The following is a 6,000-nucleotide window of genomic DNA, read 5'->3' on the forward strand; positions in this document are numbered from 1 at the left end:
AAGCAGATCATTTTCTTCATTCTCTTTTGGGAAAAAAAAAAAAACAACAACTACCCTACCTTAGTGCTATTTCAATAACACAAAACATCTTATTTTGTAAGTATTTCACCCCCCCTACCTCCCCCTGCCCCCCAGGAGACCTTTGGAGTTTATGGAGACTATTCAAGCTAAAAATTTATACATGACATTATAATATAGGTATTTATACACATTCATGTAATTGTATGTATGGATCTCTGTCCATTAAATAAGTATCAAAGAAATACATTTCTTTACCTTCCAAAAAACGATGTATTTCTGTTTTTACCCAGTTGGTGAGACATTTAACTCACATCCTTCTTGAGGCTTTCATTTGTACCTTTCTTATCCTGGAGAGATGCCCTGGTTCTTGGCTCTTACTCAGTGCCCAGGTGTGTCAGGAGGAAGGTGTGCACCCATGAATGTGCATGCCTTCTGGTCTTTGGCTCTCCCTTTATAAAGGTCACCCCGAGGCAGTGGATCTTTTGTCCGACTCTCATGGTCCCTGTGGGAGAGTCTTCATAGGTCTGCCTCTGGTCCTATGTGCTCGATGTAACACATTGCCCTTCCTCTCTGGGGTGATGAACCCTCTCCAGGGCACTACTGAAAAGTCATTATTTGAGACTTGCTGGCTTTCTCTGTTTCTGTCTGTCTGTCTTCCAGTCTGTATGTCTTCCTTTTCCAGCTTGGGAGTATCTCCTTTAGACCGATACAATCCTTTACGTTTCCTTGAAGCCCATCTGATTTTCCCCTGTGCACATGCTTTCCTCTAAAACTTGTACTCCTTGTACCTCTAAAACCTTTAAGTTCTCCTCGGGGGTTATATTTTTGTAAAAACAAAAGATGAAAAGATTACTTTTGCTTTCTGCTCCTTCTTTATGGAAGTGACTTAAAGAAAGCTTGAACAAAGGCAAAGAAAAAGAGGAGCACACAAAAGCAAACCCCTTGAATTAATATCTCAAAATATGATTCATACATACAAATGCATGAGATTCATTCTTTCTCCCAATCAGAGCTTTTTTTTTTTTTTCCCCCACTGTGGGTTCCAACCAAATCGGAGACTGCAAAATTACTTGGTGGGTCATAATTAGCATTTAAAGAATAAATTAATGAAAGGTAGTAAAATAGAATAATAAGGACAATTATGTCTTGCTACTCCATACAAAGACATTCTTTAGCATCCAAATTCTTCCTCTCTGAAGTAAAGAACAGAAGAAAATTTGATAAAATTTCAGAAAAATACCTTATCAAGTTCTTAGTGTTACAGTATCTGAAATTCACAAAACATAAAATTCAGTTTGACATGGTATTTCTCATTCTCCAAAATGATATTTGAACTCTTGTTATACAAATAGGAATCAAATAATTTGGATATTGGGAGCTACATGCACACGCTCACACACACACACACACACACACACACACACTACATGGACTGCGCACAATGTAAAGTGGATTTCTTAATATAGATAGAAGTAAACAAAATGTTTGGAAGTGATTGGCCTAGTCCTCAGATGCTTACTAGAATCATTAAATATTATGTTTACCTAAAGTCATGGTTTAGTGAAATGAGTTGATTTTTTAGTCAGGAAGACTCATTCTTGAGTTCTAACTTTACAAGGTGCTATCTCTGTGACTTTGACCAATTCCTTAACACTTTGGAATTTTCATAACAAGGGAGAATTACCTTTGCTAAATTTTGTGAAGACTGCAAAAACTTTGCTAGGTTTTGTGAAGACTACAGGCAATTCATCATAAAGTACCTGATATGGTACAACACACGTAGCAAATGCTCAATATTTAAGAGCTCGCCCTACCTCATCCACTAAATTAATAAGGTCTGTTAACTACTGATAGAGTAGATGAAAACTTTCTTATAGTTCTGCCACCTCCACTGATGTTTTCTTATTTCTGGCCACCATCCTCTCTCACCTAGTGATGGTAGTAGACTGAACATGTCTCTCTAGTTATAGCCTGCCTCCTTTCTCCAGCTGCTGTGATCATTCTAAATTAAAAATATGAATGTGTTACTCTTTTTTATTGTGGAAAAAACACATAACATAAAATTCCCCCTCCCAGCAATTTCCAAGTTCCCAGAACAATATTGTCAACTTCACATACACTGTTGTACAGCATGAACCCAGAACTCCCTCACCACCCTCCATGACTGAAACTTTATATCTACAAAAGAACAGCTCCCCACCTCCTTTGCCCATGCCAACATGTCACTCCCTTGCTTAAAACATTGCAGTGACTCTTCTTTGCCTTCCTATGCCTTAAAATCAAAGACAAATATCTCTAGGATGGCCCTCTCCAGTCCCCTCTCCCATTGCTGCCCATCTTGCCCTCAGGGCTTTAGCCACACTCAACTACATTCAGCTCTCCAAACATATCTTGCTCTCCCTTCTCTCCGAATCTAGGGATTTGCTGCCCCCCTTCCTCAGAGCCTCTTCCTACCTATCCTTCTGCTCTTAGCACAGATATCACTTTCTCCAGGAAAGCTCTCCCTGGCCTCCTATGTCTGGGTTAGATGCCTTTATAAGTTAGAATGACAACAAATAATGGAAAAACCCAAATAAGAGTGACTTAAACCAATAAGAGTTTATTTTTATTACACAACAAGAAGTGGGGAATGTAGAAATTTGCTGATTTGGTTCAGGAAATCAGTTATATCTGGGGCTTTGTATTGGCGACTCTAGAATTCCTTTGACCTTTACCTCATGGTTCCAAGATGGTTACAGCCTCTTTTAGCATTCATTCTCTTGCACCACATGGAAAGATCAAAGCAGAGGTAGAAGCACTGCTCAGAGTTTCTCCTGAGTACCTCCTCCTTATCAGAGGTCAAAAAGTCTTTCCAGAATCACCTAGAAGACTTCTGTATATATGTCCTTGGCCAGAACTGTATCTCATGCTTCCACCTAAAGCCAGGACCTGGCCACCTTTCCAGTGATCAAGGGATCTGATACAAAGAAGCATGTGGGAGATGGGTCTTGAATAGGCAGCAGAGATTATCTTATTAACCCCTATTAATTCTTTGCTTAGAAAGCTATACATCTCCATCTCAGCTCTATCCAGTCACCTCCCCTTCTCTTTGTTCATCTCTGGTAGTCAGACTTTGAGATGACCCCCAAGAATCCCCCACATCCTGGTGTTCATGCCCTTGCATAGTCCTCTCCAACATCGTATGAGAATTAGTTTGTTTGATCAATAGAATTCAGCAGAAATGGTGGCATGTCATTTCTAAGACTAGACCATTCTGCTTGCCCTCCCTTGCATTGTCTATTCTTGGGGAAGTCAGCCACCATGCTGTGAGGACACTCAGGCATCCTATGTATTGAGGAGCCAAGGCCTCCTACCAATAGCCAAGGAGGAACTGATGTCCCCTTCCAGAAGCTATTTGGAAGTGAAGTTTCCTGCCCCAGTCAAGCCTTCAGGTGATGCATCTGCAAGTCTATGAACCAGAATCATCCAGTTAAGTTGCTTTTGAATTTGTGATCCCCATCACCTGTGAGACAATAGATGTTTATTGTTTGAAGCCCCCCAAAATTTTGTGGTTATTTGTTATGCAGCTATAGATAACTGATACATTATTTGACTGCCTCCGGTAAAGTGCGTTTATTTTTTTTTAAAGATTTTTATTTATTTATTTATTTATTTATTTATTTATTTATTTATTTGAGAGAGAGCTCATGAACAGGGGGAGGGGCAGAGGATAGGGAGAGGGACAGAATCTCAAGCAGATTCCATGCTGAGCGTGGAGCCTGATGGGGGGCTCGATCTCACGACCCTGAGATCAAGACCTGAGCCAAAATCAAGAGTTGGACGCTTAACTGACTGAACCACCCAAGTGCCCCAAAGTATGTTTCTTTAGACAAAAACCAAACCAAAGCCATAACAACAATGAACCAGTTGCAAACTAATCAGAATGGCAGAAAAGCATTTCTTTCTTTTTCATTCATAAAAATACAGGAAAAACTCATAAGATATGGGAAGGAGAAGTCTTGTAATAGTTTCAGTAAAAATTTTTATTTTTATAAAGTCATCAGTGATTTAAGCTGGGATTATCACATAAATGAGATAATATCACTTCTTAGTTTAAAATTGTTCACTAGCTTCCTATTGTACTAGGAATATTTCATACTTCTTGCAGTTCATTCATTTATTCATGGACTAATGGATATATAATGTAGAGATACCAGGATAAGACATTTGTACCAGGCCCTGTGACAAATAGGTGCGGATGCTCAATTATTAGCTAAGAAGAAAAGGTAAAGAGGACAAACTGCTCTCGCTCATGCTTGATGTTCCCCCTGTCTGGAGTCCCTTTCCAGATCATTTCTTGCTTGGCTCATTCTAGTCTCACTCAGAAGTCACCTCCTCAGAGGAGTGATCCTTGACCATCCCACTTAAGTTACCTGCTTCCAGAATTTTCCAACCCAAAATATCTGTTTATTTCCTGTATAGGACATCTTATAATCTGCAATGATCCCATTTACTTGTTCATTTACTTGTTTTCTGCCTTCTCTAACTAGAACATTTTCTCCTCAGGGATGAGGACCATTCTGCCTTTTTCACCACTCTCTCCTCAGGGTTTGGCATATAATAGAAGCTTAGTAAACAGCTTTTGAATGAAGTAGTGAAAATGACCTAGTTTGGGTAACTAACTAGTTGGCTAGTGACTGATATAGGCAAACCATGCAAGCAGAGTTAGCCGGGCCAGGAGAAAACCTACACTTTTTGTGAGCTGGAGCAAAAAAAAAAAAATCTTCAAAATTAGAAAAGGAAAGCCTATAGCCCCAAGAACGTTAAATTGAATTCTAAGTGGGGCACTTCCTCATCGGGCAATCCCTCTCAGAGTATATGAGATCAGTTGTTAAGAGCACCTACTAAATAGCAGGGTTAGTGCTACTCTGTAAAGGGGTCAGGAAGGTGCTTTCAATGCATCTGCATGCATCCAGAATAACTCCCCCACTCAGATATGGATTGTGGAAGAGTTGGGACTCTAATTTCTTTCCAAAGGCCAAGAGGTTATTGATTAGTATTACTTTCAGCTGCAAGTTACAGCATACCTGTATTAGTCTATGAGGGCTGCCATGACAAAATACCAGAGGCTGGGGGGCTTCAACAACAGACATTTATTGCTCACAATTCTGGAGGCTGGGAAGTCCAAGATCAAGGTGCCTGTTAATCCAGTTCCTGGTGAGAGCCCACTTCCTGGCTTGCAGATGGCTGTCTTCCTGCTGTGTGTGATCTTTCTCTCTTCTTCTCCTTATAAAGCCATTAATTCCATCATGAAGGTCCCATCCTCCTGATTTCATCTATCCCTAATTACCTTCCAAAGACTTCACCTCCAAACACTAGCACACTGGGGGGTAGGGCTTCAACATATGAATTTGGTGGGAGGAACACGATTCAGTCCATAGCAATACATAAGTAACTAGCTTAGAGCTTTCTTTTTCTTCAGATAGGGTAGTTGCAAGCATTGAGCCAGAATCTCCAAGATGTTTAGATGGAGATTCTCCGGGTCTCCTCAATCTCCTGTTTCACTGCATATTCCTCGCCAGCCAAGAAGGTGAGAGAAAGACAGTCTCAGAGCAACAACAAGCAACCAACACCTCTCTCTGCTTTGCCACTTCCAGTGCTATTCCTGTGCTTTAGTCTTTTACAAATTTGCCAGCCTTGCCAGACATCCAGTGAAGTCTCAAGTTGACTGTGCCTGTGATGACTTCTGACTGCAAAGGGAGAGAGGGTGAGCAAAGAAGAAAACCTGGAAAAGGAGAGAAAAGGCAGGAGGGAGGAAATAAAGAAGGAAATGAAAAGAGGAGGAAAGAAGAGAGGAAGGGGAAGAAGGGAAGAAAGGCAGTAAAGATTTTAAAAAGAGCAATGCCATAAAGGGGAAGAAGAAGGAAGAATAGAAGAGTGAGAAAGGCAGGAGGGAGAGGAGGGTGAGCCCTACACTGCCACAGACTTTATTGTATGGAA

Source organism: Neomonachus schauinslandi, chromosome 4 (genome assembly GCF_002201575.2).
Source record: "Neomonachus schauinslandi chromosome 4, ASM220157v2, whole genome shotgun sequence".
In the NCBI taxonomy this organism is placed as follows: domain Eukaryota; kingdom Metazoa; phylum Chordata; class Mammalia; order Carnivora; family Phocidae; genus Neomonachus; species Neomonachus schauinslandi.